The sequence below is a fragment of the Gossypium hirsutum genome, chromosome A03 (assembly GCF_007990345.1).
Source record: "Gossypium hirsutum isolate 1008001.06 chromosome A03, Gossypium_hirsutum_v2.1, whole genome shotgun sequence".
NCBI classification, from domain to species: Eukaryota; Viridiplantae; Streptophyta; class Magnoliopsida; order Malvales; family Malvaceae; genus Gossypium; species Gossypium hirsutum.
This window is the reverse complement of record NC_053426.1, coordinates 95932404-95953365: the sequence shown is the minus strand read 5'-3', so window position 1 is coordinate 95953365 and position 20962 is coordinate 95932404. Positions and strand designations below refer to the sequence as shown.

The 20962-nt window shown below is 36.0% G+C and overlaps 1 non-coding gene across 1 annotated transcript; it reads left to right on the top strand.

The window, feature by feature from the left end:
- Positions 1-18136: 18136 nt before the first annotated feature.
- Positions 18137-18243, top strand: LOC121225869 (small nucleolar RNA R71). Its single transcript, XR_005923777.1, has one exon. It is a non-coding gene; the product is annotated as a small nucleolar RNA R71 (small nucleolar RNA).
- Positions 18244-20962: the final 2719 nt, after the last annotated feature.

Sequence of the window (20962 nt, the reverse complement as noted above, 5' to 3'; positions counted from 1 at the left end):
ATATTTGCATAAAATTGGTGTCTAGCATGGATATGTCTGTAGAGCCTACGAAATTTGTGATTAATGTGTCAAACCCTTTAGGCAAGTCAGACCTAGTTGACAAAGTTTGTAAGAATTGTCCTTTGACGATTCAAGGTCATTGTTTTCTGGCTAACCTTATGTTATTGCCATTAGATGAGTTTGATGTGATACTGGGCATAGATTGGTTAGCTGTGCATGATGTGATTGTAAATTTTGGTAGCAAGTATATTGAATTGAAATGCTCAGATGGTAAGATTCTCTGAATTAACTCAAGCGAGTTGGATACTCCGCCGATTGTGATTACCTCAGTGATGACTCAATGGTATTTGAGAAAAGGATATGAAGTCTACCTTGCTTTCGTGTTGAATACTAAAGAATCTGAGCTGAAGTTGGAATTGGTACTGATAGTATGCAAGTACCCGGATGTGTTTCCAGAAGAACTACCCGAATTACCTCCTGTTAGAGAAGTAGAATTTGGTATTGAGCTGGTGCCAGGGACAACTCCTATCACTATTTTTCCATATAGGAAGGTTAAAAGCACAGTTGAAAGAACCGATGGATAAAGGTTTTGCAAGATCGAGCTTTTCACCTTGCGGTGCTCCAGTATTATTTGTAAAGAAGAAAGATGGTTCGACGAGGCTATGTATAGACTACCGACAACTTAACAAGGTAATCATCAAGAACAAGTATCCGTTTCCTAGGATTGACGACTTGTTTGATCAACTAAGGGGAGCCACTGTGTTTTCTAAGATAGATCTGAGATCCTACTATTACTAGTTGCGAGTAAAAGAGTCAAATGTACCTAAGACTGCTTTTAAAACGAGGTATGGCCATTATGAATTTCTTGTGATGCCTTTTAGGTTGACAAATGCACCGGCTATATTTATGGACTTGATGAATAGGATATTTCAGCCATACTTGGACAAGTTTGTTGTGGTATTCATTAACGATTTTTTGATCTATTCCCGTAATGAGTCCGAGCATGCTAAACATCTGAGGACTGTTTTTAGACCTTGCGAGACAAGAAATTGTATGCTAAGTTCAGCAAAAGCGAGTTCTAGCTTCAAGAGATAGGATTTTTGGGTTACATTGTGTCGGGTGATGGCATCCAAGTAGATACAAACAAAATATTTGCTATTGCTGAGTGGAAGCCGCCAAAGAATGTAACCGAGCTTAGAAGCTTTTTGGGCTTGGCCTGCTACTACTGAGGCTTTGTAAAAGGATTTTCGATGATTGCAACTCCTTTGACGAGGTTGCTGTAAAAAGACATTAAGTTTGAATGTCAGAGAAGTGTCAGCAGAGTTTCAAGAGATTGAAGACATTGCTGACCGAAGCTCCAGTAGTAGTACAACCTAAGCCTGGAAAGGAATTTGTGGTTTATAGTGATGCATCCTTGAATGGACTGGGCTGCGTACTGATGTAAGAAGGTAAAATGATAGCCTATGCTTCGAGGTAATTGAAACCACACGAGAGAAATTATCCAACACATGACTTGGAGCTAGCAACCGTTGTATTTACCCTGAAGGTTTGGAGACACCATTTGTATGGTGAGACATGCCGTGTATTCATTGATTACAAGAGTTTGAAGTACTTGATGACTCAAAAAGAATTGAATCTGAGACAGCAGAGATGGTTAGAGTTGATTAAAGATTATGAATTGATTATTGACTACGACACGGGAAAGGTGAATGTGGTTGTAGATGCACTAAGTAGCAAATCCTTGTTTGCTTTGAGAGCCCTGAACACGTAGTTGGCCTTGTTAGACGATAGTTTGGTTTTGGCAGAGTTAAGAGCCAGACCAACGTTTCTACAAGAAATTTGTACAGCCTAGGTCAATGATAGTGATTTACAAGCCAAGAGAACTCAATACGAGTTAGGCACCAAATCAGATTTTCAGATCGGTCCTGACGGTTGCTTGATGTTCAGAGATAGGATCTGTGTACCAGGAGATGACGAGCTTTGTAACAACCCAAATTAGACCCCAATCAGAACGGTGGTTTAGGGACCACGAATCTGAGTCAGAAAAATATTTTAAAATTATTTTATGTGTTTATTTTGTGTGAATTTATATTTGTGAAATTTTCGCGATTTAATATTGTCGTTTAGGTGTCCGATTAAATAAAAGGATTTAATCGCGTAAATTGAAAATTTGGTAGTTTGATATATAAATGGTCAAGTTGTTAGTGGCTTTTAAAAATGAAGGATTTAAGTAGTAAATAGTCCATTGACATATTGAATGGACGGCTATAGGCATATATTATGTGAATTTGTTATAATTTAAATAAGGTTAAAAAAGTAAATTAATAATATAACTTAGTATAATATAAAATATATCATAAAAACAAAGTGTTCATACTTTTATGTTCACCATTGCTGAATATAAACAAAGAAAAGAGAAAAGAAAAACCAAGCTAGCGTTCGGTCAGTTTGAAGCTCAATCAAGGTATGAGTTTAGCTCGGTTTTTGATAATTTCTACGTTTTTGAGATCGTTGCTTCGAATACTACAAAACTCAAGCTTTAATTTTTTATTTTGATGAATATTTTGAGTTGTGCCATTGCTGATAACTTGTGATTTTTTTTGTTTGATGATGAAAAATGAAAGATATGTTTTAGATTAACATATTTTGTATTGGAGTTTTTGATGATTTTGAGTAATTAGGACTTAATTACAAAAATAATAATTTGAGGGAGTAAAATGTGAAATTGATGAATTATATGGGCTTGTGTTGACATGGGTAATATTCGGCCTAGCTTGGGTATGGAGAAATTTGGTGTATTTTGTGTCTTGTGCAATAGGGACTAAATTGTAAAAATTGTAAATGTTAGGGGTAAATTGGTAATTTTCCTATTTGTGTTTTGGATCAAATTGAATGAAAATATGTTTGAATGAGCTTAATTTGAATATGTTTAGATCAAGAACCAAAGAAATCGAATCTGGATCGGGGAAAAGCTAAAGTTGTCGACTAGCAGCACCGTCCCGTTTTACGACGTCCGAGGTAAGTTTATAAGCAAATAGACATGCCTAAATGTAGTTAAATGCTAAATATATATGCTAGTAAGTTTTGTATGAATTTATACATGTAAATGCCGAATGTGTATAAGCCTGATAACTATGTTTGAGCATTCGTTTCTACCGAGATATGACGTCCGAAAGCCTCGTATGAACCTTAGGAATAGCTAGGATACATATGTCATGACATAGGATTCCGATATGTGTGTGCGAGTAAGACCATGGCATCGATTTGTGATTCCAATATGTGTTTCGAGGAAGACCCTGTCTGGGACAGTGGCATCGATATGTGGCTACATGTAAGACCACGTCTGAGACGTTGGCATTGTACGATTTATATGATTATCCGAGTGTCCTATCCAATTTTGAATGGTTCATCGGGAAAAAAGTAAACTGCGTACAGATATGTATTACGAGTTAAATGGCTAGATATGAATTAACTTGATTTTTACTAGGGATAAGGTAAGTAAGTACTATGGACTTTTGTTGTAAACCATGCACATTGCAAATGAAGAATATATGAGTATTTGATGTGTATATTCAGCTTGTGAACGAATAAAATTGTGTATCATTGAAATGTTTCTCATGTATGTGCATATATGATTTGGTATATTCGGTCATATAAGTAATACTTATATATATGTGTGTTGATAATTATTGATTTCTTGAGTTTGTGGATGAGAGTAAATGTATGTAAGGTTTATTATGTCCATTTGGTTCGGAAGTTGTTTATTAACATAGTAATCATGCTTAATTATTTGGTAACATTTTGGACCCGAAATGTTGAATGGTGATAATTTATTTGTCCATGTAAGCATTCGGTAAAGATATAAAGTAATGGAGTTTGGAAATGTATCATTGTATCTTATGTGGTTACTATTGAACTGTTTATTTGCTTATTGCTTACTAAGCTAAGATAGCTTACCTTGTGTCTGGTTACTCTGTTTTATAGATTTTGGATTCAAGTTACAAGGTCGGGGATCGTCAGCAAATTCAAACACACTATCTACAGCTTTGGTATTTAAATAATCAAACTCGTATTATGGCATGTATAGGCTGGAACATATGTTTTGAAGTGTTGATTTTGGTTATGTATTAAAAGCCATACGAAAATGGCTTGTTATATATATGTTTAGATTCGGTCTTATGTGTGTGCTTGGTTATGATGTTTCTTGTTTTTTGGTATGATATGTGCGATTATTCTTGATGATGGTGTGTGTCGTGGTAAGTATTTTGTGTAATGGAGATGACTTTATTTTTAGGCTTGAATTCGGTTTTAATCTGAATTATTGCTTGAATCTTCTGATAAATATGCACATGAAAGCCATTTGATAAATAAGTACAAGAAAATGTACTGGTGGAATGGCATGAAAAGAGACATCTCTGAATTTGTATCAAAATGCTTGATATGTCAGCAAGTCAAGGCTGAACACCAAGTACCTTCAGGTTTGTTACAGCTTGTGATAGTCCCCGAATGGAAATGGGATGGAATTACCATGGATTTTGTAACTGGATTGCTGTTAACCCTGAAAAAGAAAGATGTTGTTTGGGTTGTGGTTGATAGGCTAACGAAGTCGGCTCACTTTATTCTAGTACGGACTGACTACTCACTTGAAAAATTGGCCGACTTGTATGTATTTGAAATTATGAGATTACACGGGGTACCGATATTGATTATCTTAGACAGGGACCCGAGATTCACTTTGAGATTTTGGAAGAAGCTGCAGAAAGCCTTGGGTACAAAGTTGAGTTTTAGCACAGCTTTTCACCCGTAGACTGATGGTTAGTCTGAGCGGACAATTCAAATTCTTGAGGACATGTTACGGTGTTGCGTCCTTGAATTTCAGGGTAGTTGGGAAAAATACTTACCATTGGTGGAATTCGTCTACAACAATAGTTTCCAGACGAGTTTGAAAATAGCACCCTATGAGGCCTTGTATGGCAAGAAGTACCGAACTCCATTGTATTGAACAGAACTCAAAGAAAACCAGATTCACAGAGTTGACCTAGTTAAGGAAGCTGAGGAAAAGGTTAAAGTGATACAGGATTGCTTGAAAGTGGCATCGGATTGGCAGAAGTCATATGCTAATTTGAAAAGAAAAGAGATCGAGTTTCAAGTAAGAGATAAAGTGCTATTAAAAGTGTCTCCATGGAAAAAAGGTATTGAGATTTGGACGAAAAGGCAAACTAAGTCCGTAATTTATTGGACCATATGAGATCACTGAAAGACTTGGACCATTAGCCTATCGTTTAGGCATTGCCACCCGAATTGGAAAAGATTCATGATGTATTCCATGTATCCATGCTGCGCGATATCGATCAGACCCCTCCTATGTGATTTCACCTAAGGAAGTTGAAATTAGATTGGACGTGACTTATGGTGAAAAACCGGTCAAGATTTTAGCTCGAGAAGTCAAATAGTTGAGGAATAAGAATATAGCCTTAGTGAAAATTTTATGGCATCGACACGGAGTAGAAGAGGCTACATAGGAACCTGAAGAAACTATAAGAAGTCAATATTTGAACTTGTTTACTGATAAGACTTTTGAGGATGAAAGTCCCCAAGGGGGGAGAAATGTAACAGCCCGAAATAGGGCCTAGTTGGAACAATGGTTTTGGGACCACTAATCCAATGTTAAAATAATTATTTCATGATCATTATGAGGTCTAGGATATGAAAATAAGCATATGTTAAAGTTTCATGAAGAAATTCTATGTGTAAGGTGTCCAATTGGAAATTAAGGACCAAATTGAATAAATTGCAAAACTTGGGTTCTAGAAGCAATTTGTATGAAATTGTTTTGGAATGTTAACTAGAGGTCCTTAAAGAGTAATTTTCCCAATTTTTGAGTTTTTAGACAAAAATGGGCATGAATGGAAAATTTTGAAAATTTAGTAAGGAAGGGCATTTTGGTCATTTGGTAATAAAATTAATAAAAAGGGAAAAAGGAAGAAACATTCAGTCATTTCTTCTCCATGGCTACCGAAAATGAAAGGGTAGAAAAATGTGAAATGAAAGAAAATATGGGCTGCTATAGGCAAGAAAAATATTTTGCTAGGCTTGGGTAACTTAGGAATTTCATGCATTTCATTATACGAGTCGTAAGACTAAATTATATAAGTGTGAAAGGTTAGAGGCAAATTGGTCATTTTTCCCGGGGGTGAGTCTTAAGCCTAAAATGAACAATGGGAGGTATTAATAATTTATTTTTATTGATATAAACCCTAAGAAACCAATTTCGGAGGTCGACCGTGGAAAACGAAAGGTTTAAGAAATAATCGAGACACGAATCCAAAATAACTACCAGGTAAGTTTGTATAACCCGAAGTAAACTTTTAATGTCTTTAAATAATGCATGTTCTTGAACATATGAAAATTTAGATATTCACTTCATGATAATTCATGAAATGTGCTAGTGTAAATGAAAAGATGATAAATGTTCCGGGTGAAATAGAAAGGGAAATCCGATGGATAAATTATGGCTTACATGACATGAGATCCTGTATGTGTTGCAGAAAAAAGATTTAGCCTGGATGGGTAATCCGATGATCTCAAAATAGAAAGGACCTAGCTCGGATAGGTGTTCCTTGAGTGATCGAGCCTTCCGAAGAATATAGGTGCAATATGGATTTTGTCCGGACGGGTAATTCGATTGAGGACTGAAATTTAGCCTGGGCTGGCAATTCAGATCCGAGCTTATAGGAGCAATTGTCATAAAAAGGGATTTAGCCTGGACTGGTAATCCTGGCATTACTCTATGAGTTATTATTACGAGGGAATTTAACTTGGACTGGTTATCCCGCCGTAAGATGTAAGGTTCGCGAAAGAGCGTACGTGAGATGATCACTTGTATGACTAGATGGTAATTGGGCTATCCATCGAGATTTTTGAGAAATTCAGCGGGATTAACATGAGAAGTAAAGAATGGAAATATTGAATTGATGACCTCATCTAAGACTAATGACATGATGTATTTTTATGAGACTAACTTGATGATTGAGTATATGTGATAGGGAAACTATTTCATGCTTGTTGGAATTATTACCTAAATATGGTTGTATGCTAATTAACTGGTAAGTTTACTTTCCAGTTATCTAGACTTACTAAGCATATAAATGCTTACCCCTTTCTCTTTTCCCTGTCTTACAGAGTTCATGGACTCATGAAGATTGGAATACGATTGGAGAATCAACACACTATTTACTTGTCCCGCTTTGGTATATAGATACTTTTATTTTGTTTAATGGCATGTATAGGGTTTTTGGTTATTTTGTTATATGTTTCATTTGGCTAGCCAATGTAAGGGTTTAAATGGTATACTTATTCTTTTGTATATGGCCATGAGATATGGCTCATATTGATGTAGGTTGTAAACATACTAATGATGCATGTTTATGTTTAAATGTTTCATAAGATATGATGATAAGGGTTATCATGGATGGATGATCGAAATGGGACCTAATAAGTTGAGGGTGGACATAGCATATAATGGTATATAGTTATAATGTGGCCTAAGTGTAAAATGTAAAATGTGCTATGTTAATCCCTAATTCGAAAAGGATAATCTAGCATGTACTAAACCGATAAGATCAGATTAACATGAAATAAGTTATGCCAAGGTTGATTAAGAGTATAATTAGGTCATATTAAATACCATTGAAATCTTTAAATGTGTATGGGTGATAGAGGGTGACCAAAGGCTTCGAAATAACCCTAAAAACGTTTACACGGGTAGACACACGGGAATGTGTCTAGGCCGTGTGTGACACACGGTCAGCCCCATAGTCGTGTTGCCCAGCCGTGTGTCCCCTGCACCTTAAATTTTAGGTCAGTTTACATGGTAGTAAACACACGAGCAGAGACACAACCATGTGTCTCAACCGTGTGGAGGACACGGCCTAGAACATGGGTATGTGCCTCAAAATGAATGATGACGTTATAAATAGAATGTTCGGGTTTTTAGACACGGGCGACGACACGGGTGTGTCTAGGCCGTGTGAGGGACACGAGCGTGTGCTTGGCCGTGTGAAAACCCCTGTATGTTCAAAATGAAAAAAAATAAATCCAGATAATTCAACACGGGTGAGGGACTGGAACTGTGGAAATGTGCAAGTGTACACAATCGTAACAAGTAATAAAGTGACAAGTAAATGTCGAGTTATCGTACCCACAGGGACTGTAAAAAAGCTATATTTATGAATTTAATTAAAACACTTTGGTGAGGTAAAAATAATTTTGGTTTGAAAAGAGTGATTTATAAACTAAGATTTTAAAACTAAGCAAACAATTTAAATAAAATAAAAGAGTTCTAGTGCACGATGTCAATTAAGATTTAATCAATATGATATAATTGTGTTGGATTAATTATACCTTTTTAACTTAGAAATATTAAATTCGAGCTTACGCTGTTATGAGTAAATTCACGGCAACCCAATAATTTGCTAACTTATGAACATATTTACTAATTAAAAAACTCCATTTATCTCTTGAACATATCCCTATGCCAATTCAACCGACTAAACAGATTTAATAAAGTAAACATGCTATCGCACATACATACTAATTAAATTAAATTATCTCTCGCATATTCCTATGCGATTCAACCGATTAATTCAACTTAATAAACATGTAAAAGATTATGTGAAGTAACAAAGTAGCCATACCTTGAAACAATTTAATCACAACAATCTTGCAAGTTATGCAAGGCATATGTATCGCCAAATACAATGCTAATTTAATTTTCAGTTACCTTACAAGAATTAAACATGCACTGATTAAGTAATGAGTCCATTAATTGCAATTTCAATCTGTTTAAACAATTAATTCTTTAGTTATCTAAACAATTATAATGCCAGATAACCTAAGCATGAATTTACTTAATCAAGCATTTCACTGAGGCCTATAACAGCATAAACACTATTTTAATAATTCAAGTAGGAAAAATATAATCAACCTAACACGAATTAAATTCAAGCTAAATTGATTAAAATAACCATTTCAACAACAATATTTTTCATAGATATGTTCATCATAAAAACAACAAAAATTAAAAAGAAAGGGAACATGAAGCAAATCCAGTGTTTCTCTGCGGCTCGACTGTTGCTCCGTTCTTAGTCTCTGTTGTCTTTGCCGAGCAAGGCTTCTATGAATCCTTTGTTTCTGCCCAAGATGGCTGAAGAACACCTCTTTCTCAAGAGAGGAAATTGGCACAAGAGTAAGGGAAAATGGGATGAAAAAATGGAGAGGAAACTTGAGAGAAGTGAAGAGAGGATGAGAGAATGTTGTGGAATGAGGGATGTTGAGGCATGCTTTGAAATGGGCAGCATAGGGTGGCTTTTATAGCTGAAGTGGGCTGCTAAAAATAGCAAATTCAGCAGCCAAGAGAGCCCTCCCATGGCCGGCCACACACATGGCAAGGTTGAAGCTTTCAACCTTGCTAAAAATAGGCCGGGGCAAATCTACAAAGCCTAAAATAAAGGTGGGGTTTGAACGCAATTTGGAGGTTTTTCAAGGCCTTTTTGCAAGAATATTTTATCAGCTAATTTTCTGATTTGGTTCAGCCAATGGACAGTTCTGGTCAGCCCAATTAGTGGCTGGTTCAGCTCACTTCATTCGGTTCAACCAGTGCGGTTCACTAGGCCTTTCATAATTAATTAAAATTAATTCATTTAACCTAAATTAAATAGGAAATAAATTAAAATTAATTTAATTATGAATTAATACACATTTCTGGACCGTCTTGGGCTGGAAATTAATTGGCCTCGATATTCAAATTGCTCTCGGCTTTGTTCTTCTCGCAGTGTTCACCGGGCCCTTTTTCTCCAATTGTGTAATTCTGTCAAAAATAACCAAATTTAATAAAAATTAACTATAAAATTAATTAAAATTCACAATGTTCATATTTTTAACTTAAGTTAATTATTTTATAATATTTAATTATTTTTTTGACAAGAATTTAACCGAATTTGCATGAATTTAAGTAGAATCGGGTATGAAAAAGTATATAAATTTTTGTGTTTCCACACCCCCAAACTTAATTCATTGCTCGTCTCGAGTAATGCGCAAATTTTGAAAAGAATCTCTCGGAAACACCTTTGAAAAATTCCTTCAGAACAACATTTTTCCCAAAATTATGAACTTAAAATATTTATGCTCAAAGACAAGAAATCTGTTAGTTATGCTACTTAAGTATGCATATTGTTCAAATTAAATTCAACCACTTATTATTATAGCAAAATTTAGACTAGATGCTTTTGTAATAAAGACATGTTAATCCTTACCAATTTGATTTTTATTCCTTTATTAGAGACTAAGCTGCAATCATTAAGCTTAACTTATGTCTTCATATGTTGATCGTAGCAATTTCTCTCCACTAATGTAGGTAGCATGAGGACTTTGAATCAATAGGTCTTTATCAGGGTTGTAACGTGGCTAGGCTAGGGGTAAGTGAAAGATGGATAAATTTTGGTTTTAAAAAAAAAATCCTAGACTCAGCGTCAATTGAACCTTCGGAGTTTTTACCTTCAATACACCAACTTGACTTTCATATGCTCTTTTTCAAATATATGTGCCTTTTTTTTTCAATTAACACGAGCACTTACTTTGTGTACTGTAATTCTCGGGCAATTGATACTTCTTGTCAACTCCCCCAAACTTATTTTCGAACAACATCTAGAATATTACTGAGTCTAGTGTTTGGGACAATTTTAAGATTATTAAGCGAAAAGTAATGGCTAATTATTATAAGGGTCGGAATAAAATCAGGCCATATAGTCTCAAAGTTGGGTTTCAATGGATAAAATATACCATGGTGGGCTTGAAAGGCTCAAACGGTCCAAACAATAGTTGCCTAAATCATTTCCAATGTTTCATGCTCCCTAGGATTTCGCCTCAAGAAACTTACTAAGTCAATTCTAAAGACTTAAACTTTCATGCATACCTAACTTTCCTAAAGAACTAAAAATTTTATGGTACGAATTTGCATGCTTTATTAAAAACACATTCATGTCATTATTAAGCTAACATAATAATTTATTGAAATAATAGAACTTTATTCATACTTAAAGTGAGCATACTTAACAGAATACAAATTTCTGAATAAAATATATCCTAATCATAATTAAAAGAAAAATTTTATCCTGAGTGGAAATAATTCAATTTCTCGGTCCCCCCAACTTAAAATGAACAATGTCCTCATTGTTTAAAGTGAATAGATACTATACACTAGGTAGGATTTTAGAAAAGAGGAGGTGAGTCAATTTGACTGCTTAAGTACCAAGCTTTTTCTAAATCCAATCCTAGACATGTATATATCTATTGCCACACTTTAAATTTTGTGACTTGCTCACATTTTATTAGTGATTTTCCTCTCTTTTTTTATTATGCAAAAAACAAAAATAAATTCCTAATTAAACGTAATCCTAAAATGACCTAAGAACAAAGATAAAATAAAGTCAAGATCCTCCCTTTATTTATTTGCATACCCTTCCGTATTTGACTCATCTTTTGCTCCATCACTATTGCCTTTACATGAATCACTTCGCTCCTTTTTCGAGAGTGGAGTCCATGGCTCGAATATGAAATATTTCCAATAGGTGTTAAGTATTCTCTTCGACACGTGTGGGTTCTTTGTTTCGACACAGTCCAACTGGAACCTTCAACTGTAAGCTCCTCGAGAATTTCTCGCAGATTTTCAAGCTTGATATTGCTCATCAATGTGGAATATTCATCATTTTCGAGATCTGGTAATTCAAAGAATTCACTAATAGCATTTGAATTTATCGGTACTTTGATTCTGCGAACTGGAACTTCTATCATCTCGCTTGAAGTTAAATTTGCATAAAACTCACGAACTAGTTCCTCATCCTCACTTGGTCTCTTTTTACAAAACAACTCCCAATTTAGGGTTTCAGCAACTTGACAAATACGAGCCATAAAGTCTCGGTAGTTGCTCTACTTTAAAGTAAAGCCTTTTTCTGGATGCATCTGTTGGTTTTTAAAGATACTTTCGTATCTCACTTTGGCTTCTTCATAGTGGAATTTGTTTTGTGTTTCATCAATTTGAGCGGAAGCACGAGTTCTCTTGCGATGCATGTTTAACCTGATCATAAGATGGAAAAATCAGTTTCTCAATAAATTTTAATAAAAATTATTAGTAATTCAATGATTTGAAAATTTAATTAATTAAAATTAAAATTAATAAAAACTAGGTTTTACCACCTTTTTTTGTAAAAATATAAAAACTCTAGGAATTAATAATAATAATGAAGAAAAAGATGGGAATTTAAAAGAAGGGTTGGAGGTTTGTGGCTTAGGATGGATGGGAAAAGAATGCCGCACAAGCAGCTAGGGCGTGCGGGAGCAGCGGTGCGCAGTAGGGCTGGTAGCAACACAGGCGTTCGGTAGTAGGTAAGACTCGGGCGTGCGCAGGATGGTGCGGAGGGCAGGTACGGTGCGCGGGGTGAAGGCCTGGTGCGAGCTGAGGCTAGGGCCGCTTGAGGCAACGCGCGTGTTGTGGGCGGGATGCGTGCGATGGAGCTAGGCGTGTGCTGGCCGACTGCTTGGAGTTGCTGCTGCTTGGGGTTTCAGCACTTGGGTATTTTGATGCTTTGGGTTTTAAGTGTTAGGTGAATGGGAAGATGGGTCGTATTTATAGGGGGAGAAATAGGAATTAGAGTAGAATTCTTAAAACAAATTAATTAATCAAAATTATAAATTCTAATCCTATATAAAGATAACAACAATTAATAATTAGATATATGCATATATTAAACTATTAATTTCTATTTAATTTATTAAAACAAAGATAAAATCCTAATTTCATGCTAAATTGATAAAGATTAATATATAAATAGATATAATTATATATTAAAGATTATCATCTTATTATCAAAACTTATCAAACAAAATCCAAAAATTGATAATAATTAATATATATTATAATGGGTATAATTATATATTAATAATTATCATTTTTTTAACTAAAAGCATTTATTCTAGAAGCCCTTCAAAAAAATTTACAAAAAGAGGCATCTAGTTTTTATTATTTATGAAAAGAGCAATCAAATTTTAAAAATAATTCAATTTAAGTCCCTAGACTTAATGAAAATTAAAAATTGAGTTGCAAATTAAAAATTGGATCAAATTGACCCTTTTATTTGAAAAACAAAATTTATTTTATTGATTAGGGAAAAAATTCTTGGAAAATTATGTTAAAATAAATTCCCAAGAAAGATTGGAGGGGTCACAAATGGTCCCGCTTAAGTTCTAGCCTCCTAGACAGAATTTATTTAAACATACTAAACCCGAAAAATAGATCCTAAATTATTTATTAAACAAAACACGAAAATTATTAAATATCTGACAAAATGAACGAGACGTTATCCCGTTCGGTTTTATTCCCCCAATAGTGTTTCAAATGCTGAGCATTAAATTGAAAATTACCTCTCTTACCTTGGAGTTCAACAACTCCGTATGGATAGACTCTGTGAATTGTAAATGGACCGGACCAACGTGATTTTAGCTTACTTGGAAAGAACTTCAATCTCGATTTGAACAACAATACTTGCTGACCAGCTTCAAATTCTCGAACCCGGATGTGTTTGTCATGCCATTTCTTGAGTCACTCTTTGAGTAATTTGGCATTTTCATATGAGAACATTCAAAATTCTTCTAACTCGTTGAGTTGGAACATCTGTCTTTCTTTTGCGAGCTTAGGATCTAAGTTGAGTCGTCAAAGAGCCCAGTAAGTATTGTGCTCTAACTCCAAAGGTAGATGACATGCTTTACCGAAAACTAGCCTATAGGGTGACATCCCTAAAGGTGTCTTGTACGCTGTCCTGTAGGCCCATAAAGTGTCATCTAGTCTTTTGGACCAGTCTTGTCGCTTCAGGCAAACTACCTTCTCCAATATGCCCTTGATTTCTTTATTTGCCAGTTCAGCTTGTCTATTCGTCTGCGGATGGTAAGCCGTTGCAACCTTGTGTTTCACCCCGTGCTTGTCTAGTAACCATTTTAACCACTTGTTCACAAAGTGGGACCCTTCATCACTAATGATGGCTCTTGGGGTTCTAAACCTCGTGAACACGTGTTTCTACAAAAACTTCATCACAACCCTAGCATCGTTGGTCGGATATACCTCTGCCTCGACCCACTTGGACACATAATCTACTGCGACCAGTATATACTTGTGACCAAAAGACGAAGAAAAGGGCCCAAGAAAATCAATACCCCAAACATCGAATAATTCGACCTCAATGATGTTTGTTCGAGGCATCTTATTTCTGTTGGTGACATTTCCAACTCTTTGACATCGGTCACAACTCTTTACATATGCATATGCATCCTTGAATAGTGTTGGCCAAAAGAATCTGGCTTGCAATACTTTGGCTGCAGTACGAGTTCCTCCGAAATGACCTCCACTTGGGGCTGAGTGACAGTGGTATAGAATCTTCGGTATTTCTTCTTCTGCCACGCATCTCCTAATCATCTGATCTGCACACTTTTTAAACAGATATGGTTCCTCCCAGAAGTAGTACTTCACATCGTGAAGAAATTTCTCCTTTGTCGATATGTCTTATCATACAGCATTAAACCACAAGCTAAAAAATTAGCAATATCAGCAAACCAAGGGGTATTATGGACATGACTTACCTTCAGTATATGTTCATCTGGAAATGTTTTTTGAATCGGTACAAGTGGAGAATTCCCTTCTTTCGGCTCCAATCTGGACAAATGATCTGCTACTTGGTTTTCTACTCCCTTTCGATCTTGAATTTCCAAATCGAACTCTTGAAGTAGTAGTACCCATCAGATCAACCTCAGCTTAGTGTCTTTCTTGGCAAGTAAATATTTAATTGCCGAGTGGTATGTATAGATAGTTGCCTTGGTACCTATAAGATAAGATCGAAACTTGTCGAAAGCAAATACGATAGTAAGTAACTCTTTTTCTGTTACCGTATAGTTTAACTGAGCTCCTGTCAGAGTTCGGCTTGCATAGTAGATGGGATGAAAAACTTTGTTCCTTCGCTGGCCCATGAAAGCTCCTATTGCGAAGTCACTTGCGTCACACATTAATTCAAATGGCAAGTCCCAGTCTGGTGTGACAATTATAGGTGTCGTGACTAATAAATTCTTCAAGTCATTGAAAGCTTTTAAGCATTCTTCATTAAATTTGAATATCGTGTCCTTCTCCAATAATTTGCATAAAGGTTTAGCAACTTTGGAGAAGTCCTTGATAAATCTTCGATAGAACCCGGCGTGGCCCAAAAAGCTCCTAACACCCTTTACAGATGTTGGAGGTGGGAGTTTCTCAATAACATCTACTTTTGCTCTATCTACCTTAATCCCATGTCTTGTTATCCGATGCCCCAGAACGATACCTTCTCGTACCATAAAATGGCACTTTTCCCAGTTAAGGACTAGGTTTGTCTCTTCGCATCGCCTAAGTACCTTAGCCAGATTGGCTAAACAATCATCGTACGTATTCTAAACACTGAAAAGTCGTCCATGAAAACTTCCAAAAATTTCTCAACCAGGTCAGTGAAAATAGACATCATACATCTTTGAAATGTAGCAGGTGCATTACATAAACCAAATGGCATGCATCTAATTGCAAATGTACCGTACGGGCAAGTGAATGTGGTCTTATGTTGATCTTCTGGTGCTACCATAATCTGGTTGTATCCTGAGTATCCATGAGAAAACAGTAGTAATCTCGCCCCGCGATTCTATCCAGCATCTGGTCTAAGAACAGCAAAGGGAAGTGATTCTCCATCACGTAACTGTTCTAGTCGGTATCAACTCGTTATTCTCGTTCTCTATGACCGTGATACCTCCTTTCTTTGGTATGTACTGGATCGAACTTACCCATGAATTGTCTGAGATGGGGTAAATGATACCCGCATCTAACCACTTGATAATCTCTTTTTTCACTACGTCCTTCATGATGGGGTTCAACCTTCGTTGTCCATCGATCATCCCTTTTCACGATCTTCCAGGATGATCTTGTGCATGCATACAGATGGACTAATACCGTGAATATCAGCTATGGTCTATCCGATAGCCTTCTTAAATTGTTTCAGAACTAAGATAAGTTTCTCTTCTTGCTCAGTAGTTAACTCTGCTGAAACAATCACAGGCAGAGTAGAAGCGTCACCTAAATAAACATATTTTAAATAAGAAGGTAATACCTTGAGTTCTAGTTTAGGTGGCTCCTCGATTGACACTTTTGGCTGTGTGTAATCTCTCTCCTCTAAATTCAAAGATTCGAAATGGGATTGTGGATTAAATCCCTTTTGATTAGCTTCTAGCAAAGCTAAGTTTCCATCCTCCTCTTCATCACTTGGAGGGTTTGATGTCAAAATTCTTTCTAGAATATCCTCAACAGAGTTGAGTTCCTTCTCCACTATGAAATCCTCTAAGTCAGATACTTCAGAACAATCATTTATTACGTTAGGAAATTGCATTGACTTTTAAAGTTAAATGTTACCTGATTGTCCTGAACACGCATAGTAAGTTTGCCCTTCTGCACATCAATAAGTGTCCTTCCGGTTGCTAAGAATGGTCTCCCTAGGATAATTGGTACTTCTTTGTCTGCTTCAAAATCTAAAATTACAAAATCAGAAAGAAAGATAAACTTATCTACACATACCAATACGTCCTCGATTTTTCCTTCTGGATGTGCTAAGGATCGATCTGCTAGCTGAAGTGTAACCGTAGTAGGTCAAACTTCACCTATCCCCAACTTCTTAAATATCGACATAGGCATTAAGTTATACCTGCGCCCTAGTCACATAGTGCCTTACCACAATAAGCTGCTCCAATGTTGCATGGAATGGTAAAACACCCAAGATCCTTTAGCTTAGGGGGTAATTTGTCTTGAAGATATGCACTGCATTCCTTCGTTAAAGCTACCGTCTCAAATTCTCCAAGTCTTCTCTTCTTGGACAGGATATCTTTCATGAATTTTACGTAATTTGGCATTTGTTCAAGTACTTCAACCAACGGGATGTTGATATGAAGTTGCTTGAGTATGTCAAGGAACTTCTTGAATTGGACCTCCTATTTTTTCTTCTGGAGTCTTTGAGGGTAAGGTGGTGGAGGTTTATATACTGGAGTTGGTACTGGTTGATTTGTCTTTGGCGGTAATTCTCCTGCTAACGGAATGGTTGGCTGATTAGAATTAGCTGGTTCTGAGGTTACCTTTTCAGGTATTGCAGGTTCTGGTTCTAGTGGAACAGGAACTTCAACACTCGGTTGAACTTCTTCCGAATCTTGAGCTTAAGCATGCTCCTTTTCAGCTTCAATGATGTTGGGATCTACCGTTTTTTCGCTCCTCAATGTTAGTGCTTTACAATGCTCCTTCCCTGGATTTCTCAATTTTTTCATATCACTAGGTAAATTAGCTTGTGGACGGTTCCTAAGTTCAGTAGCAAGCTGGCCCACTTAATTCACCAAATTCCGTAGAGTGGCGTCATTCTTCGCCATGTATGCCTTCAATAAATTCTCTAAGCTATTGGACGATTCAGCCTGAACTGGTTTTTGAACTTGCTGTGAAAAACTAGGCAGCTGGGTTGGTCTAGGTTGGGCGTAGTTGTTACTGCCTCCAGCCCCTCGGTTACTCCACGAAAGATTGGGGTGATTTCACCAAGATGGGTTGTAAAAGTTGGATTGCAGCGATTGCCTTCCTCGGTTCTGGTTTTGATTACCTATGTAGTACATGGATTTTGGGTTTGACGGACATTCTTCAAACACATGTCCTTCCCCACAATAGACACAGGCTATATTCTTATATTGGTTAGGTGCTTGAGCTGCAAAACTGTTAGACCCATTAGTGGTAAGATTCTTTAACATTGAAGATATCGAAGATACCTGGGATGCAAGTGAAGTGAGAGCGTCCACTTCATGGAATCCAGCAACTCGTCTTCCTGACGTTGCTCGATTGGTTGGCCATTGATAATTGTTACTGGCGATCCTCTCGATGATTTCATAAGCCTCATTGTAAGACTTAGATAAGATAGCACCGTTAGCAGAAGCATCTACTACCATCCTTCTGTGAGCATTGAGACCATTGTAAAATATCTCAAGTTGGATGCAATGCGGAATTCCGTGATGAGGGCACTTTCGTAATAACTCTTTGAATCTTTCCCATGCCTCATACAATGACTCATCATCCATTTGTTGGAAAGCAGTAATCTCATTTCTCAGCTTAGCAATCTTTCTAGGAGGGAAATACTTCACAAGAAATCTCTCTGCTAACTCTTGCCATGTAAAAATCGAGTTTGGTGGCAGTGAGTTTAACCAGGCTCGAGCTCTGTCCCTCAGCGAGTACGGGAACAGTTTTAATTGTAATGCATCTTTGGGTACTCCGACTAGCTTGAAAGAGTCGCTCACCTCCATAAATAGTCTTAAATGAAGATGAGGATCTTTAGTAGGCATTCCACTGAACTGGCCCACTGTCTGAAGCATCTGGAACATGACTGGCTTCAGCTCGAATTGTTGTGCCTCGATCTCAGGTCTTCTAATACCTAGATTAATGTCATTAAAAACTAGCACAACACATTGTCGTAAAGCTCTATCCCTATCATCAGCAATAAGGATAGGATTTTGAGAAAGGTTTGCTCCGTTTCCTTGATTGATATTCTCGAAATTCATCTCTTCGGTCCTTCTCTAGTTCGCTTGTCTTCTTCATTGGCAAAAGGTTCGTTCTATTTCAGGGTCCACTGGGAGTAAGTCGATAATTTGGTCAATACTCATAAACACCTGAAATAATCAGAGGAGAATTAATTCAGTAAGTAAAGTTGAATAGGAAAATAAAATAACCAAAATGTAAAAATAAATTCACAAATAATGTTTTTTTTTAAACAGTCCCTGGCAATGGCGCTAAAAACTTGGAACGGTGGAAATGTGAAAGTGTACACAATCGTAACAAGTAATAAAGTGACAAGTAAATGTCGAGTTATCGTACCCACAGGGACTATAAAAAAGTGATATTTATGAAATTGATTAAAACACTTTGGTGAGGTAAAAATAATTTTGGTTTGAAAAGAGTGATTTAAAAACTAAGATTTTAAAACTAAGCAAACAATTTAAATAAAATAAAAGAGTTCTAGTGCACGATTTCAATTAAGATTTAATCAATATGATATAATTGTGTTGGATTAATTATACATTTTTAACTTAGAAATATTAAATTCGTGCTTACGCTGTTATGAATAAATTCATGGCAACCCAGTAATTTGCTAACTTATGAACATATTTACTAATTAAAAAACTCCATTTATCTCTTGAACATATCCCTATGCCAATTCAACCGACTAAGCAGATTTAATAAAGTAAACATGCTATCGCACATACATACTTATTGAATTAAATTATCTCTCGCATATTCCTATGTCGATTCAACCGATTAATTCAACTTAATAAACATGTAAAAGATTATGTGAAGTAACAATGTAGCCATACCTTGAAACAATTTAATCACAACAATCTTGCAAGTTATGCAAGGCATAAGTATCGCCAAATACAATGCTAATTTAATTTTCAGTTACCTTACAAGAATTAAACATGCACTGATTAAGTAATGAGTCCATTAATTGCAATTTCAATCTGTTTAAACAATTAATTCTTTAGTTATCTAAACAATTATAATGCCAGATAACCTAAGCATGAATTTACTTAATCAAGCATTTCACTGAGGCCTATAACAACATAAACACTATTTTAATAATTCTAGTAGAAAAAATATAATCAACCTAACACGAATTAAATTCAAGCTAAATTGATTAAAATAACCATTTCAACAACAATATTTTTCATAGATATGTTCATCATAAAAACAACAGAAATTAAAAAGAAAGGGAACAGGAAGCAAATCCAGTGTTTGTCTACGGCTCGACTGTTGCTCCGTTCTTAGTCTCCGTTGTCTTTGCCGAGAAAGGCTTCTATGAATCCTTTGTTTCTGCCCAAGATGGCTGAAGAACACCTCTTTCTCAAGAGAGGAAATTGGCACAAGAGTAAGGGAAAATGGGATGAAAAAATGGAGAGGAAACTTGAGAGAAGTGAAGAGAGGATGAGAGAATGTTGTGGAATGAGGGATGTTGAGGGATGCTTTGAAATGGGCAGCATAGGGTGGCTTTTATAGCTGAAGTGGGCTGCTAAAAATAGCAAATTCAGCAGCCAAGAGAGCCCTCCCATGGCCGGCCACACACATGGCAAGGTTGAAGCTTTCAACCTTGCTAAAAATAGGCCGGGGCAAATCTACAAAGCCTAAAATAAAGGTGGGGTTTGAAAGCAATTTGGAGGTTTTTCAAGGGCCTTTTTGCAAGCATATTTTATCAGCTAATTTTCTGATTTGGGTCAGCCAGTGGACGGTTCTAGTCAGCCCAATTAGTGGCTGGTTCGGCTCACTTCATTCGGTTCAACCAGTGCGTTTCACTAGGCCCTTTCTTCATAATTTATTAAAATTAATTCATTTAACCTAAATTAAATAGGAAATAAATTAAAATTAAATTAATTATGAATTAATACACATTTTTGGACCGTCTTGGGCTGGAAATTAATTGGCCTCGATACTTCAAATTGCTCTTGGTTTTGTTCTTCTCGGAGTGTTCACCGGGCCCTTTTTCTCCAATTGTGTAATTCTATCAAAAATAACCAAATTTAATCAAAATTAACTATAAAATTAATTAAAATTCACAATGTTCATATTTTTGACATAAGTTAATTATTTTATAATATTTAATTATTTTTTTGACAAGAATTTAACCGAATTTGCATGAATTTAAGTAGAATTGGGTATGAAAAAGTATATAAATTTTTGTGTTTCCAGGGACATGGGCGTGTGAGGCATAACCTAGGAATTTTACTAAAATTTTCTATAGTTTAAAGTTTTGTCCCGGATTGCTTTTAATGTATGTTTTAGTCTTTT